This window comes from Protopterus annectens, chromosome 6.part1 (assembly GCF_019279795.1).
Source record: "Protopterus annectens isolate FY-2018-M chromosome 6.part1, PAN1.0, whole genome shotgun sequence".
Classification (NCBI taxonomy): domain Eukaryota; kingdom Metazoa; phylum Chordata; order Ceratodontiformes; family Protopteridae; genus Protopterus; species Protopterus annectens.
This window is the reverse complement of record NC_056738.1, coordinates 159,598,984-159,617,301: the sequence shown is the minus strand read 5'-3', so window position 1 is coordinate 159,617,301 and position 18,318 is coordinate 159,598,984. Positions and strand designations below refer to the sequence as shown.

General features: G+C 42.5%; 1 protein-coding gene across 3 annotated transcripts in view; it reads left to right on the top strand.

The window, feature by feature from the left end:
- Nucleotides 1–17,278: 17,278 nt before the first annotated feature.
- B3GALT1 (beta-1,3-galactosyltransferase 1) overlaps nt 17,279–18,318 on the top strand; it is a 2,392,726-nt gene continuing 2,391,686 nt past the window's right edge. For all 3 annotated transcript variants that reach the window (XM_044075600.1, XM_044075599.1, XM_044075596.1), the window contains exon 1: nt 17,279–17,419. The gene's annotated coding sequence lies outside the window, so the exon portion shown is untranslated. The remainder of the gene's footprint in view (nt 17,420–18,318) is intronic.

The following is an 18,318-nucleotide window of genomic DNA, read 5'->3' as shown; positions in this document are numbered from 1 at the left end:
CTACTGTTCTAACAATGTTCTCATCTGTAACCCGCCTGCCCCCTACTGTACTAACAATGTTCTCATCAGTAACATGCTGTTATATATATGCACTATGCTTACCCTTATTACTTACAGGCATTGTAAATACATAACTCATGGTATGAGTAGTTTACCAGACTGCTACAACATAGCCTTCAATGGAACTGAAGCCCTGCCTCTCCAACCAATATTTTATGCACTAGCACATTAACAAGAGGTGTCACAGAGGAATTTAAGTTTTGTAAGAACACACACATTTCCAGAGAATGTTAGAAGACTGTGGAAGACTATAAAATGAACAGTCTACACCACATGTAATAATTAGGGATTTGCAATCCTCAACCTAGTGTACTAAATGTCCACATCACATTACGGCTATAAAGTCACATGGAAGGTATGACAATGCATCTACTAATGTCACCTTATATCACTACTGCCTAGTGTCACTCATCATCGGTAAGCTCAGCTGAGCAAAAGATGCCAAGATCTTAGCACATTTGATGGATTTTCCTCAGTTTTTTTCATATAGGAAGTGTGATTTATATGTCCTTACATAAGGAGAAGTAGTGTCGTGTATCTGTGATTACATACGGACAGTAAAAGAAATGTAATTTATCTGTGCTCAAGTAAGGACAGCAAAGTTGCTTTCTGACAACTGTTGCACAAACTATACTGCAGATGAATGATTCTTCTTGTTGTGAAAGCCCTTTCTGGCCATGTGTATACTGTAACAATGTCAGAAAAAAGGTAGTCACTGTACAGTAACTCACTATTGCATGTTTTCGTTGCAATACTTAAAAGTGAAAATTAGAAAATAGCATAAAAACAGGGGATCAAACCCCACCCACTACTGTACTGACAAATTTGTACATCAATGACAATCTGTTACATATATATAGTACGCTTACACTTAGTAGTCAGGTGAGTTTGCATCATTTGAGGACTGTTAAAGAAAAAACTTAAAAGGATTAGAACTCAATTACTTATTATTGTCAATTCTCCACAGTAATGTATTAGCAGGTGGACATAAGGAAGCTGTCACACTGCAAGGAGTGAGCAATAAACATATCAGTAAAACATGGAAACACATACAAATTACAGCACCATACAAATAACATTATAGTACAACACCCCACCCATTACACTGTCACAACAGTAATCTTTCATATGTTTGAGTGAAGGCATTTGATTAAAAGTACTATACACCAAGAGCAGGATCAGAACATGATTATGTCACTAAGACTCCTTAACCAGAGCATTACCTACATATGCCACACAATGCTTCACAGGAAATGTATTAAGAGACATTTCAAAGTAACAAGACATAGGCAGGTTTGCCAGTGAAGATCACAGAGAGCAAGTATATAAAGATATCACTGGAATGGAATACAGCTGCAGCACACTGAAAAGAAAAATGTAAAACATCCCACATTCAGTAGATTAGAACCCAGTACACTGGAATGGTCTCCTTACATCAATATGTTGAGCCATGGAAGCAATTACAGAGAATAGAATCACCTTACTTATTTTTGTCAGAATTGCTTACTTATAGCACTCTGATGCTAAGCTCAGATGCACAGCTAATGGCAAATTCTTTGCACATGTTCGGATTTACTTTTGTTTGGCCATATGCCATATGAGAAGAAATTTTTCTCTCTATTCATTGATAGCTAACTAGTGATGTTGCTCTATGCCAGCCATCGCACAACATAAGAGTACAGAAATAGGATTTTCAGTTTATAAGCCCTTTTTGGACATGTGTCAGTTGAGCTTATCTCTTTTTGACAAGATTAATTGTTGGAAGTAGGAGGCTAGGGGCAAGCACAGAATAAAACACAAGGTAAGCAATTCAGAAATTATGAGAATGGTGGTGGAATAGTACCATATCTTTCAAATCCTTTTGTAAATAATCATGTTATCTTGGTTTTGGGAATGAAATCTTCAATAAGATGTCAAAATACCACACTTTTTAGAATGATCAATTGAAGAAAATCCATTTGTATACATTATGTGCAGGATATACTTTTTTGTGGCCCTTTTACAGAGGAAAGCTTGAGATGGACGTCAGAGATGTAAGAGTGGGAAGTTTGGTAGCAGGAAAAGAAAAACATGATTGACAAGTGTACAGTATCACACAGAGGGAGTAGAACACAATGGTGAAGGAGAGAAGACAGTGGGCACACAACAGTAAAGGATGGATTCTATAACATAACAGCAGAGGTTAGAGACACAAAAGGGAGAACACTAGGTTTGGGGATAGGAAGAGGTATTCAAAGCTGCATTTTCTACAAGCTTCTACACAGTGGGAAATTGCTTCTCACCCTGAAAGCTGTTTCAACTGTGGTCCTGGCTCAGGAACTGCAAGAAGCACTAGGCAGGGAATAAACTTAGAGAGATGCTGGAGCATGGCATCATTATGGCTGATATCAACATCAAGATTTCTATCTAGTATCTCCCCCAAAATCTAAACCAGCTCTTGACCAATGACAATTTCCACCTCTACTGGCACTGATCCTCCTGGTGGGTGCCTATGCACCATCCTTCAGAGTAGAGGTACTTGATGCAAGAGGTGCAGCTAGGGATAATATGTTTTGACAACTCTGGCAGGCTGGGACCCAGATGTTCTGGGTGCTTCTGGTGGTGGTTTACATACTGCTGCTGCTGCCACCTGTAGGCGGCTTCATCAGAGTGGTTAGTCCAGGTCTCTGTGCTGTTGCATACAAAAGTAACATAAATGGAGGCACATTAGAAAAGAATATAGACAAAGAGGGCGGGGAAAGAGATGTATAAAAAATGAAAGTGCATTAATTATTTTTTTCATACTCATAAAATATAGTGAAAGAACAATACCTTCATTGTGACATCCCCCACTCAGGGCCAGTAATCAGGGATCCTGAATCCTTACCAATGACACTGGAGAGAGACATTCACTTGGAATAAAAATGGATACATCCAGTATTTCCAGATGCAGCTCTCTGCATCAAGCACAATTTCCCTTAAGAGCACACAGGGAACACAGTCAGTCTGGAGGTTGGGTCCTCTCTTTCTCTCCAGATCCCCAATAAGACTCCCAACTGGCAAAGCTGTAGGGTTGAGTCCTCAGCAGAGTGTCCAAGCCAAGTCCTTCAGCACCCTCTCTGTGAAATCAGTGTTTTGTGTCCCTGCTCCAACCAGCTGACACACTCAGATTTGATTTTCTCACACACACACACACACACACACACACAACTGGGAAAGGCTGGCACAAATTTACTACCAATGCCTCCTTCTACCAGACTATAAGGTAGTTACACCACGACCAGACACTCCAAAGCCAGCTATTATAAGGCTCTTGTAAGGGTACCCAATTATACGAAGTGAAATTATTATTAATACAAATGGTATTTTGACCAACAACAGTAAGGCTTTCAAGTCACCAAATGGATATGAGTTACTCTCAAAGGTTAAAATATTCTCTAGAAGATCAGCCACAATGAAAAGTTTAAGTATATCTAATAACAAACGATAAAAAAACATGAAAATATTAAATAGCTATATACAATAAACACCAGAGTTTAGTCACAGGAAATATTAAAATAACAGATAAATAGGTTGATACAGATATAGAAAAACAGTATTTAACGAATCTCACTATATTTTCCCAACTGATCTACAGAATTACTATTCCCTGGTTCACTTACTAGATCAGATCCAGAGTAGCAATTAGTTCACCCTAAAGACAATGCAGAAAGCTTCCTAGTACAGATTTATTTTGTCTCTGTCTGCATTGAGAATTGTAAGATACAATCTTTATAGCCTAAGCCAGGTAATTTAATTACAAACTATTTTTAAAATTGGATTGAGATTAACTTCTCTTCCAGTATCATCTGTTAAAATGCATAAATTTAAACAGTTCTGTCTAGCAGGGAACACTGTTGGTACATTCCTAACACAAGCAGCTTTACAAATACATTTTTCAACGCAAGCACCTGTACAAATCATTTGATATACAAATGATTATTTACACAGTTCCAGCTAGCTGTGCTGGCATATGTTACACATCCACTGCCCTACCTCTCCTGACATAGCTGGCAATACCTCACAACGTCACATTCATCATAAGATATACACAGTTATTTAACTATTTTATTTATAATTGCTATTAGTTTAAATATTTATAAAGTAGAAATTAGACCATAACAGCAAGTATTTTATTTTTGTGATGAGGAACTGAACCCACAGCTCTCAACATTTTCAGTGCACGCCGACTTAAGATAATGAATCATCATTCTTACTTTTCACAGTCATAATAATTCTAGTATGGAATGCCAGTAATGACAGATGCTGTCATATTACAAAAAATGGAATGTATTAGTATTTTAATTGCCACCCATCACTATTCAAACATGCACATTTCACAACATAAGCTATACTTACCACAGTGATCCCTTTGATGCTTTAGTCCCTCTAATCATCTCCCAATCCCATTCAAGCTCTGTATGAGCTGGAGACAAGACAGAACTTGCAAGATGAATGGACAGATAAAGTATGCTATATTTGCAATACAGAGGTTGTGAGTGTGCTTTGTCTTCAGCCATCCATTGGCAAAGGAGTTCAGGCTTTGGGAAATTTAATTCACTATAGTGCTGGCAATGGCACTGTTCTCCCATGCGTGGGATGTCAGTAGCACAGGTGACAACCTTAACCAAGCTATTCCAGGCATCAGTCTTACTCCTGACAAATGGTACAGCCCCCCTGCAGGATCCTGCAGCTGTGTTGACTCATAAGTATATCAAGAAAAAATTTTGACTCCTCCATGTGCCATAACTGTGCTCTAAAGGAGTAATACCCTCAAAAGACTTAAGTATCTCTCCTTCAAAGATGTCAGGAAAATTGGATGTGAAATGGCACCCAAAGCAGATTTTGGACTTCCTACAATTTGTGCAACAAGTAACAAGGAGAATTGCATTTACATGATAGATGATGTGATGATAGGAGGTACTGCCAGCCATGCCAGGAGAAGGGCAGTGGATGTGTAACATATGCCAGCACAGCTAGCTGGACTTTAGTAAAGGATTATATGCTACTTGAATATCAAAATGATTTGTACAGATGCTCTTGTTTAAACACGTATTTGTAAAGTTGCTTGTGTAGTGTGCCCTGCTAGAAAGAGAATAAATGTACATGCATTATTGTATCTGTTTAAATGTATACATTGTAACAGCATATAATGGAAGGGAAGAGGTTAATCTTAAAATTAAAAAAATAGTAAGAAAATTAAACTACTTGGCAAAGGCCATAAAGATGGTATCTCACAGTTTTGAATGGAACCAGAGAGGCAATGTCTGTGCTAAATAGGTTGTAGCTCCTATAGGAAGCATGGAATGGTTTTAGGACCTGCAGCAGCTGCACCACATCTGAGCAATACTCTGTCTGTGTGTGTATGGTAACACACAGGTGCTAAAATTCTGTCTGTTTCCAGTAATGGGGAATGGTGTGATGACCAGATGTGATATTGTGTAATCCACACTGAAATTATATTTTAGATATCAATAGGAAATTGCTCTCAGCACTCTGTATTCTGTCTTGGATCTGACAACAAGGACCATTCAGCCACATTATCTGGGCTTGTTCTATTCAGTAAGCAGGAACAGTAGTTGTTTTAGTCAATCAGAAACAGATAGTGAGATTAGCCAAGTACTGTTTTTCTTTAACTGTGTGAAACTGTTTAGCTGTGTTATTTTCAATATTTCCTGTTACTGAAACGCTGCTCTTTACTGTAAATAGATATTTAGTACTTTCATGTTCTTTTATTATTAAATATATTTAAACTTTTTTTTGTGGCTGGTCCTTTTTTGAAAAAATTTAGGTTTTGAGGGTATTTGCACGTATTTGATAACTCTCTGGCCACTCCTGAAAGCCTGGCTGTTTGGTCAACATTACCATTTGTATTAATATGAATTTCACTCAGTATAACTGGATACCTTTTTTAAGAGCCCAATAGTAATTGACTGGTGGCAATGAATCTACCTTATAGTCTGGACAAAGTTGGTAGAGTGGGTAATCTATGCCAGCCTTTCCCAGGTGTGTGTGTGTGTGTGTGTGTGTGTGCGCGAAAATTAAATCTCAGAGAGAGAGTGTGTGTCAGCTACTTGGGCAGGGACATGAAGCACTGGTTTCACAGAGAGAGAGTGGTGGAGAACTTGGCTTGGCCACTCAGCTGAGGACTTAACTCTGTGCCAGTGGGGAGCCTTATTGGAGACCTGGGTAGAGACAGAGAGAGAAACCTAGACCCACTGAGTGTGTTCCCTGTGTACTCTTAAGGGAAATTGCGCTTGATGCAGAGAAGTCTGCATCTAGAAATACTGAGTGTATCCATTTGCATTCCAAGTGAATGTCCCTCTCCAGTGTCAGTTGTGAGGACTGAGGCTCCTTGATTACTGGCCTAGAGTGGGGACGTCACAGATGACAAAAATATAATATAGCTACTGTACTGTTATACTTCAGTGGTATTTTAAGGTGTGAAACATAGCAGTCTTCCTTCCATTTGTTTGTTGCTGAGAATAAATGCTCAGCATTGACTTCAGCTTAAGATGGTTAATTATGGGATAATATTCTATTTTGCTCTGGTTTAAAGGGTTTGTCCCACTGGGTTTAATCAAAAAACGTTTTTCAGCACAGGCCCAGGGAGAGCTGTTCCATCACATTACAAACATTTTTAAACAGACATTCAATAATTTTATGAACAGACACTAAGTAACATACATTATCAAATAATACATTTGTTAATAAGAATACATTCATATGAAATAAAAGGAATTTCAATGCAAAAGATACTTGTGCATTATTTGAACACTGAGCATTTGAAAAGGTGTATTAATGTATTTGACAAATCAATAATAGATCTTGTGATTAGTGCTTAGAAATTCAAAGAAATGAAAGTGAGGGAAGAAACTTCGTAGGACACAAAAAAGTTAATATTGTAGTTAGGGGTGGGTTACTAAGCAGGTACAGAGACAATTATAAACCTTATGGTAGTCATTTATATTAGAACTATAGAGGTGGGGGGTGAGCATTGTCATGTAAACTGTATGCATGGTCAGATATATATTCTGGTATTAGTAAAGGCCAGTTGTAGTGCTGTTGCAATAGAGAATAGTTTGAAGACATGACAAGCTGAAGCTTGTGAAACCTAGATAGATTTAATACTTTCAAAGTAGTCACAGAGCTTATTACTGTTGCTAATGAATGTCGCATACAACTCTACAAGTCTATTGTACTCCCACAGTGCTAACACATCCACTGCAACATCACTTATGCATGTATTCACAATCAGTAGAGGCTGTCCCCACATTCATGGCGTTATATCGACCAGTTTGGCCACAGATAGGTCGCACACTGACATAGAGCCAAGGTTGTGGGATGGCCACCGAAATTTCTGACAGAACTAGCTTTAGTGGACAGAGATGTCCACAGGAAGCTGAACCCTGTCATGTATGGCCTGGACCTGTCCAGTAGGCCACAGCACTGGGCTGAGGATGCGTCTCCACATATATCCCCGCTAAACCTACACACCAACACAACCCCTAACACATTCCTCAGTCCTACTGACCCTGGTCCTCCATCCACTCACTCTTAACAAAGCAGTCATTATACAGGCAAATATACAAAGTCACAAGTATGTCTGTCTGGGTGGCTCGCTCTAGAACACGAGGTAGGTAGATGTCAACTCAATATCTGTTGGGAGTATGTAGTCAAGTACTTCCGCGAGTGTGTAGGAGTCCATGAATGTGTGTGCGAGTGTGTAGTAGTCTATGAATATGTGTGAGTGTATGTACCTCAATGCATAGGTTGGGTAGGCAAAAGACTAGTGTTGTCAAGTCCATTTTACTCAGAGACTCTTTGGTACATTTCCTAACAAATACTGAAAAACAAACCAGTGCCGTCAGGGACCATTTGCCACCACTTAAGGTGCCAGTCACATCACCTAACTTGTGCCATTTGCCTGTTGTTTATCTGTATTCAGACCTGTTTAGATATAAAGCTTAGCAGCTAAGATGACAGTAGGCATACACAGTGTACTCAAATGAGAATTTTTTTTTTCTTGGCAAGGTTATTACTCTGAGGAACTGTCTAAACTAATGATGTAATGTGGTCCTATCTCGCCACATTCTTAACTGATGGGTTCGGAGCAGAGAATCGGTTCCGACTCGGCCGCTATTTACTAGCTCGAAGTCTCTGATTGGCTGGGCTAGCCCTAGTATCTCAAGATGCACCACGCCCACACCCCCAGATCTCGTTTACCGCTCGTAGAGTACAGATGTGATCTATCTCGAGCTTGGCTGTGGCTAAGTACCTTATTTAAACTATTTTTCTTAGTTTATTCTGTCTATTTTTCTGTCAAAAGCTGTTCTTACAGCTACGTTCAGTGTATTCTGCGAGTTGCGACTATTTTTAGTCAGTTTTTTGTTTTTGGGGATTCCTTGTGTTTTCGACGGGCTAGGCCCATTTAAATTAGAGGGCCTTAGCCTCTCCTGTGTCTGTTACACCTGCAAGGGCATTTGAGTTAGCTCCCCTTCCTTTAGTTAGTTTTTCTGTAGAAACCTTGTTTTTCACGGGCTAGGCCCGTTTAAGTTAGAAGGCCTTGCCCTCCCCCCGGTCTGTTAAGACTGTTGGGAATTCAAGTTAGAGTCCCTCCCCCACCCTTCCTTACCTTGTGTGTGTGCGCTTTATTGTATTGCCATGTCAGGCAAAGATCAGAAAGAGCATAAGCCTTCTGGCTTCAAAAAGTGCGCCAAATGTTCTTATAAGATGTCCTTAATGGACGGCCATGACATCTGTGTATTGTTTGGGCGCTATGCATTTGCAAGAATCTTGCAGTGTGTGTCACTCTTTTAGCTCTAGAGTCTTGATTCTCAGGGGCCTTGTCAAACCTGCCTTTGAAGAAGCTTTGGAGTCATCTTCCTCTAGTGGGAAGTTTAAGTCTAAACCAAAAAAGAGATCTCCGGCTCTGTCTGGTTCATCGGAGCCATCAGAGAAAATAATGAAGAGTGCTCCACCTTCCTCAGCTCCATTGGCTTCGGAGCCAAAGGAAGGGATTTCTGTGTCTGAGTCTACCTCCTCGGCTCCATTGTTATCAGCACCGCAGGAGGTTTCTATGACACTGGAGCCGGCTTTGGCTCCGATCTTCTTGGAACCGATTTGGAGCCTTTCTCCTAGCCTAACCTTGGATCCTCTGGGTAAGAGATCTCGATCACCTTCTATGTCCTCCAAGTCTTCCAGGTTGTCTGGGTGCAGAGGCTCCTTCAGGCGCCGGTATTAGCCAGGTTATTTTCCGCTCCAGCCCAGTCGGCTCCGGAGCCTTCCCTCTTGTCTGTTCCAACTATTCCTCCTCCGAGCACTCCTGTGTCATTGGAGCCAGGGTGTTCTGCGTCAAGTGGGGTCCTGGGGTTGGCTCCGATACCCCCGTTAAGCCTACCGACTCAGACCTCGGCTCCAACCTGTTCAATTCCATATTCTGGTTTTGGCACTCGGGTTTCCTCGGTGGGACCCGAGGGGGATACATCAGGGCTTCATCCCTCGGCTCCGAGTCTCGCTCTTGGTGCCTCGGCTAGGGGAACCCCTTCTCCGATTGTGGTTTCAGAGACGGGTCGATCCTCCGATTCCAGTGGACCCACATTCGAGGCCATGAGGAGCGCACTGGCCAGGTCTTCAATGACTTCTCGATCAGCCACTCCTTCCCTCGGCACTATGGCTGGAGCCTCTGACGCCCCCTTATCAGTGGACAGCGGGGCTCGAAGGCCTGAGGATACTTCCATGTGTGGTCCCCAGCCTTCTGAGGGCCCTTCAGATTCCTCGCCTGAGGAGCCTCCCAGAAAGAAGTCATGCAAGAGGAAGCACGTTGACTCCCCAAATGAGTCATCACTTCTGATACCGACCTCGATGATGCAGAGGGGTCCCCTAAGTCGCCCTTCGATGAGGTCTCATTCTCCGATATTCTAGAGATTTTAAGGCAGAGAGGCGACTGGCCTTCTAAATCCCCATCTGAGGATGAAACAGTCCTCCTCAAAGCCTTGGGAGCCCGACCTTCTGCCTCCTGGGTTTCTCCGCCCTTCGACAAATTTGTCGAAGGGTGTGGGAACACCCTGACTCCGTGGAACCTGTGCCCAGCCACCCAAACAAGTTTCTGTCGGCACCCCCGGAGAAAGAGTTCCTAACTAAAGGAGTTCCTGTACATGCCATGGTGGTGGCGTCTGCCACTCAGCAAGAAGTTGCAGAAGCTTCTGCTTCCATTCATCCTCCTAACAAGAGTCCAGGAGTATGGATCGGTATGGGAAGCGTACCATGTCTTCAGCAACCTTTACTTTGCGGTCGTTGAACTATCTCTGCCACTTCACTAGACTCCAAAGAGATCTCCTTAAGGAATTGGGAGATACCCTGTCAGGTAACTTGCCTGAGGCGCTGAATCACACTGTCAATGCCCAGCTGTCTACTCTTTCCTCTGTCAATTCATCCATGAGGCTCATATCCTATGCAGCCGAAGGGGAGGGTAGGGCAGCTAGCTCAGGCGTAGCCCTCAGCAGGCAAGCCTGGATGTGCCTGTGTCACTTTGCGGAAGCCTTCAAGTCTTCCTTCACGGACGCCCCCTTCGATGGGTCCTCCCTCTTTGGACCCAAAGTGAAAGACACTCACCAGATGTGAGCAGGAGGGTAAGACTTTGTCTGCCGTAGGGGCCCATTTCTTGCCTCCCTCTAGGCCTTATCCCAAGGCACGGAGGGGAGGCAAGATGCGGTTCAGGAAATCTCGGAAGTCTTTCCCCGTCAATCACGGTGACCCCCCCCCCTCCAGGTGCAGAGGGGGGGGATTACTCTGGAAGGCGCCACCCTAGAGGCGGAGGCGGCCCCCGCAACTCAGGAGACCGTGAATCATTTCGTGGATCCTCCTACCAACGTCCCTGAGGGACTGCCCAACTGTGCTACTCCAGAGTCAGTCAGTCGGGGGCCGTTTTTCGAGGCATCCTCAAGCCTGGGAAAGTATCACTCAGGATCAATGGGTGCTCTGAATAATAACCGGAGGTTACACCATTCCCTTTCTTACACTCCCTCCCCTATCCAGAAAAATCCCAGACGTTCCACCCAGTCAAAGGGATCAAGCAGCGCTAGAGGTTTCAAAGCTGCTGGAAAAAGGAGTCATCCAACCAGTCCCCTCAGACCAGATCAGATCAGGAACTTACTCAAGATTATTTTTGGTACCAAAAAGGACAGGGGACCTGAGGCCCATTCTGGACCTCGGCCGTTTAAACCGATTTGTACTGAAGTCCAAGTTCCAAATGGTCACTCTTCAGTCCATTTTCCTCTTATTGGAAAAAGGAGTATGGATGTGCTCCATCGATCTCAAGGATGCCTATTACCACATCAAGATAAACAAGGCATCCAGGAGTCACCTACACTTCCGGCTGGGAGTCGGTCACTACCAGTTTCGTGCTCTGCCTTTTGGTCTCACCACAGCCCCCAGGGTGTTTACCAAATGCTTAGCAGTGGTGACAGCTCACTTGAGATGTCAAGGATTCCAGGTTTTTCCTTATCTGGACGACTGGCTTCTCACTGCCCCCTCCAGGCATCTACTCGTTCGAGCCACGAGGGCTACCATCACATTGGGCCAATACCTAGGGATTACCTTCAACTGGGAAAAATCTGTGTTGCGGCCATCACAGCATGTTGCATTTATCGGCGCAGAGCTAGACTCCTTCCAAATGAGAGCCTTTCTTCCAACAGAAAGAATCAAAGTGCTACAGGCTCAAGTGTACTACCCCTCAAGAAAGTCCAAGTCAGTCTTGCTCTTCAATTACTAGGGTCCATGGCGGCTACCATCATGCTAATACCGCTAGCCAAGCTATATATGCGGATCCTCCAGTGGCTGGTCTCGGTCCAGTGGTCCTTTCAGGAGTTTCCTCTATCTTATCCCATTCTCATCACGGAACAATGCCAAGACCTACGTTGGTGGCTTCAGTCATCCAATCTAGACATAGGGAGACCTCTGACCCCCCTGTCTCCTACCGCCACGGTGACCACGGATGCTTCCCAGATAGATTGGGGTGGCCATTATCTGGGCAGAACGGTCCAAGGCACATTGCAAGATCACGCGGTACATTTGCACATCAATGTCCTGGAAATGAGAGCAATGCTTCTAGCATTGCAAGCACTTCAGAGCTCTCTTCCCAAGGGGACAATTGCTATTCTTTCCGACAGCATGTCAGTCGTGTGGTACCTAAGCAAGCAGGGTGGAACCAGGTCCTATCCCCTTTGCAGAGAGGCCATGAGAGTGTGGAACTGGGCGGTATCTTCCCAACGCTTTATAGTAGCAACGCACATTCTGGGGAAGTCCAATGTGATAGTAGACAGGCTAAGCAGAGCTATTCTGATGCCTCATGAGTGGTCCTTGAATAACCGAGTTGCAACTCAGATCTTCTCCAGGTGGGGTCAACCTTGCTGCGACCTGTTTGCCAGCCCCCTCAATGCCAAGTGCAGCAGGTATTTCACTCTGATCCCCCCCTGGGGGAGCCACCCAGGGATGCTCTAGTCCACGATTGGCCCCCAGGTCTGCTCTATGCCTTCCCTCCGTTCCCTCTATTATCAAGAGTGATTCAGAAGGCAACTTCCTTGGGAAGCAAGATGATTCTTATTGCACCATACTGGCCTCGTCAAATTTGGTTCCCCTTTCTTCAGAAGTATACAGTGGACGGCCCTTGGACCCTGGAACCAGCACCAGACCTATTGACTCAGTCGGGTCAGTTCCATCCATCCCTATGAACCCTCAGGTTGACAGCTTGGCTGCTCCACTTCCATCCTTAGTTAGACTACATTCCTTTTCACCTGAGGTGTTGCATATTCTGTCATCCTCCCACAAGTCGTCTACCAGAAAACTATACTCTAGCAAATGGAAAAGATTTGCTATCTGGGCTGAAGCACACAATCTAGATCCCTTCACAGCCCCCTTGTCGGTGGTATTAGACTTTTTGGCTATGCTCTTCAAACAGGGTTCCGCTACCTCCACTATTAAGGTACAGCTAGCGGCCATTTCTAACTTTCATGTCTCACATGAGCCTTCCCTTACGGGCCATAAACTCTGTAAAGCCTTCCTGAAAGGAGCCTGGTTACTCCGTCCGCCATTGTCACAAGCAGTTTTACCTTTGGATTTAAGCTTGGTGCTTCAAACCTTAACTTCTACCCCCTTTCAACTGGCTGACATTTGTGAATTAAAATATTTGTCTTGGAAGACAGCCTTTCTGGTCGCCATTACTTCAGCCAAGAGGGTATCGGAGCTTTAGCTTTATTTGGTCTTCCATAAGGAGAGGGTTTCCTTGAGACTCAATCCCTCCTTCCTTCCTAAGGTATCTTCTACCCTTTGTCTTCACCAATCCATTGAGTTACCAGTTTTCTTTCCAAACTTTTCAAATGAAGCAGAATTCAAATTCTACCAGTTGGATATTCATAGACAACTAAGGTTTTATTTGCACAGGACACAACCCCACAGGAAATCGGATCAGTTGTTTGTGTCCTTTTCAGAGAACAAGAATGGTAGCCCTGTGACTAAAGGTACTATTGCTAAATGGATTAAGGACTGTATCTCCTTTATTTACACATTAGCAGGCAGAGATTTACCTTTCCCAGTTGAGGCTCATTTTACCAGGACTATGGCTGCATCAGTAGCTTATCATGCTAGGCTCTCCTTAGATGACATCTGTGCTGTGGCCACCTGGTCCTCTCTGCACACCTTTGTTTCTCATTACAAGCTTGACGTGGTGTCTAGAGACCGGGCTTCCCTTGGTTCCACGGTGCTCAGGAGTATCGTCAGTGAGCCTCCCAGAATGTAGGTGCTAGGGACGCTGTCCCATCAGTTAAGAATGTGGCGAGATAGGACCACATTACATCAGTTAGTTATGTACTCACCATAACGTTAGATGTATGTGGTCCATCTCGCCTACATTCTTATGTACCCGCCCACCGTCCCCCGACCTGTTGGACTTGGAGGAGATTATGTTCTTAGACCCTTCTGAGGATGTTATTTTTTCTCTCATCCTGCTTGTGTTATTTCTAGGAGGTTGTGTATGTCACTCTGTTATATTGTTGGCAAACAAGATCTGGGGGTTTGGGCGTGGTGCATCTTGGGATACTAGGTTTAGCCCAGCCAATCAGAGACTTCGAGCTAGTAAATAGCAGCCGAGAACCCATCAGTTAAGATTGTAGGCAAGATGGACCACATACATATAACGTTATGGTGAGTACATAACTAATTGTTTATAATGGAGAACTATACAAAACGTATGGCAGCAGTGGTTTTCTTCTTCCAGGCTTGCACTCAGCTCTTCGCTACGTGCACCACCCCTGCGCTATGTGCAAAAAAGTACCATTACAGAAAATCAATAGTAGTGCTGCCCCAGTCCCCGACTGGTATTCCTACTACAACACGTACTTACCAAGCTTGCAGTAAGGACGGGTAGCGCGCAAGGAATACTGCCCCAAACAGGGTGGGGGAGAAGTCACTTGAAAAGCTAGTCAGTGGCATTGACAAAAAGTTTCTGATAGACACTATGTATTCACTGGCATTTACCATTTCAACTTATTTATTTATTTATTTATTTGCAGTTGGTTTAAGGAAGATGTAAATATCATATTTTATGAGGGGTGGAGCAGGGAGCATTCCCATTTGCTTGATTTATGAGGGGGGGGGAGAGCACATTCCCATGGGACCTTAGATACATAGGAAGGGATTTTTTTGTTGTTATTGAGAGTATTAGTTCCCTTGGTGGAGGGAGGTTCAGGAGAGAGGGCAGAGCTAGGTTAAAGTAAGTTTTTTTTGGAGGAGGACGTTGGTTGTTTTGCAATTTCTAATAGGAGTTGATTGTTAGACCTTAAAAAAGGCCCCTTAGGTAGGTGCATCCTGGGGAGGAGGACAGGAGGGACAGAGATGGGTTAGAATGAGCTTGTGAGTTAAGTTAACTGAGTGTAGTTGAGTTGATTAGCAAGGTCAGCCAGCTTAGTTTCTTTTGAGAGGAGCAGTGGTGGAGTGAGGGGTGGAGCCTGTGGTGTGCGGAAGTTATAGCATTTTTTTGTTTGTTTTTTGTTTTAGTTGTTTTAGAGAAGATTGAAGAGGGATTAGCAGAGAAGAGGGGAGAAAAGGAAGAAGGAAGAAGAGAGATTGATTTTAGAGTTTTAGAGGATAGAGTAATGATAGACATTTGTTTTTTAAGCAGGCCTAGTTTTGATTGTTGTTGTTAGAGTTGTGTAGAGTTGGACTGAAACTACGTTTGCACCTTTAGTGGACACCAAGTAAAGGATGAGTTATAGTCATAGAGAATAGATGTTATTTTAAGCTAGTAAATAGGAATGTGTTCATATCGAAGGGAGAGTTTTGTGAGGGTAAATACCATTAGTTGTTTTTTTGTTCAGAACTTATTTTGTTAAAAGCGCTGTCAATGCACCCAATGTAGACGAATTTATCTTAGCTAACAATTCTGGCTATAAGCCTTGACAACTATTTACATAAAATATCGAGTGTCGAAGTCGTACTTTAAGAATGCATGATTTGTTTACGTGACATGTCATTAATAACACCAAGCCAATTAAAATCAAAATTATGTTTGACTTCACTTCACATCATACCTCTCAATCTCTTTAGATAAGAAATATGGACAAAGCCAAAACATCATTGTGGGACAAAGGCCCAAAATCGGGGACAGTTTTTAAATATCGCTGTTAATTAAGTTGATAGAACAACATGTTTTGCATTAACATTTATTTTCTAAAGGATATGAAAGTCAAATGTCTGTCACTATTATGTGACTTCAAACCTTAATGATTAGTCAGAAAATCATACATTTTACGAGGAACTAACCCAAATATAAAAGGCAAAAATCTGTCCATTCCACGAAAACCTAGACAGTTGCCATAGCTCTCAACCCGCAGACTCTTACGTGAGGAACACTACCTCGCTCATACTGTGCAAAAAAATGTGTAAAATGTCGAACACTTACGGACATCTTAACTTCACCTAGGAAGCTCGGAGAATGGACAGCATATTAGTATGTGATATTTTACTTACAGAATATTTATTCTTATAAATTAATGAGATACAGCTCGGTTTACCATGGACACCAGTTAAAAACTGCTAACCCTGAATGTGCGACAGACCCTTTCAACTTGGAATTTCTGGGAACAAGAACTTTTTAAGACCTCAAAAGAGGAACATTCCTCGGAATGGAGGTACAATTGAGGGGTACCGTCTACAATATAACGGTCCAGCTAAACGAAACCACTGCTAAAGAAAATATGCAGGCAAAAATGTAAAACAAGTTCCTCACAAACAACAGATTACTGGTCTCGGCCTGACATGGTTAAATTTAAACGCAAACATCACACACACAGCTAGCTAGCTATCTGTTTAGGCATTGTTGAATCACAGAACCGAAAAAGGAAGACACTGGCTCTCACCGAGACTTGAACCCATACACTCCACGACACCTGCCGCTGAACCAACAGAGTGTGAACAGCTTCATAGAGTCTTCTCGTAAGCGCATTACTCAGCTGCGACCACAGCATATTGGTTCAAGTCCCAAACGTGCCTTTCAAATTTTCCTCATTCTAAGGAATGTACCTCATTTGGTGTCTTAAAAGTCGAAGTTCCACATTGAAAGGGTCTGTCACACATTCATTTTCAGGAATTTTTTAACTGACATCCATAGTAAATAGAAATGAATCATAATAATTCACTAACTTATCTTTTTATAAGTAAAGACAGCATATTTAACCATCCTATGACATTCCTAGCCGAAGTTGTTAGCAAGCCATTAGTACGCGTTCCGCATTTTTCCCATTTGTTCCACATTATGAGGGCTAATATTCCACATTTTGAAGATGGAAGGCTGAGCGCTCTAGTCCCAAATAGGACCGAATTATTCGTTCATTTGTATGGTGTTATTTCCATTGAGATACTTAATTACAACAAATTCCAGTAACCACCAGTTCCTATCTGATTTTCTTTTCACATAATCAACTGAAAGAAAATTCACTTCAACTTCAGAATAAAACTCTTTAATTCAATAGCCCGCCTCTAATTTGTTTCACATTAAGAGTATGCGTCAACCGCTTTAAGGACGAACCACTGAAGCCATAATCAACAGGGAGAGGAGACACAAATTCTGAGGACTGTACCAATGTCTAAACTAACTAGGGGGAGGAGGAGGAGATATTTCCAGCGTCAGCTGAGGTGCAAGAATATATTATTCTGAGACTGGCTTCTTATTAGGGTGGTCACATGTAATTCGGATGCCGTGTTTTCAGTCGAAGGGCTTCGTACTGAGGAGTATGTATTGGAAGGACGTACGTGCTGCTTCAGCAGCGGACAGTGTTGGATGATGCAGGTAAAAATCAGAGATAAGAAGAAAATATGCTGTGTGGAGATGCTGACTTATTTGCAGCTTGGTGACATCTGCTTCCAAGTCTGATGCTGTATTTGGGGGATGGTGAGGAATAAGGAATATGCATAGAACGGAGTAGATATGTGGTGTCGACAGAAGATGGTTGTTTTTTTTTCTTTGCTATCTTGCATATATTTTACAGGACACAAAGTGACCCTTTAATTAGGCTTTAATATAGTCTTGCACGTTGAATAAGAATGTTGTCTTAAACAACTTTGCAGTAATTCAAGTGATTAAAGTGTGTTTGGATGTGCAGCCGGTGAATGGAGGGGTGTGACATTTCATTCCATTCAATAGCATAGGTCGGGTACTGAGAGATGAGCTGGTATGCTGCGTTTCATTCAGGTCAAATGTGCGGGACGGATCCCTAGAAGAACATTATACGTGTGTGAGTGTGCGTGTATCTGAATGTATGCATGTGTATGTGTGGGTTGTATAAGAATATATAATCTGTGTGGATATTTGCATGCATATCCGTTTGTGTGTATGTATATGTACACATATGCATATTATATATATATATATATATATATATATATATATGTGAATATATTTATTTATAGGCGCACACATATACATTTATAGACTGTCACACACACGTGTAACTGTCTTGCTTGAAAGTGAAAAAGTCTTGGAATACCGATATGAAGGAAATATGATTTCAGAAATGATTGCATTGTAACTTCATATACAGTTTAGTTACTTAACATTATACACATTTTATAAAAAATGTGCAACTGTCCTCCATATTGTTGTCCTTTATTACGCACGTCGTTTTTTTCTCGTGATTAAACTTGAGAGAGATTTTTTTTGTGAGAAGCAACAACTCGTTTCCATTAATC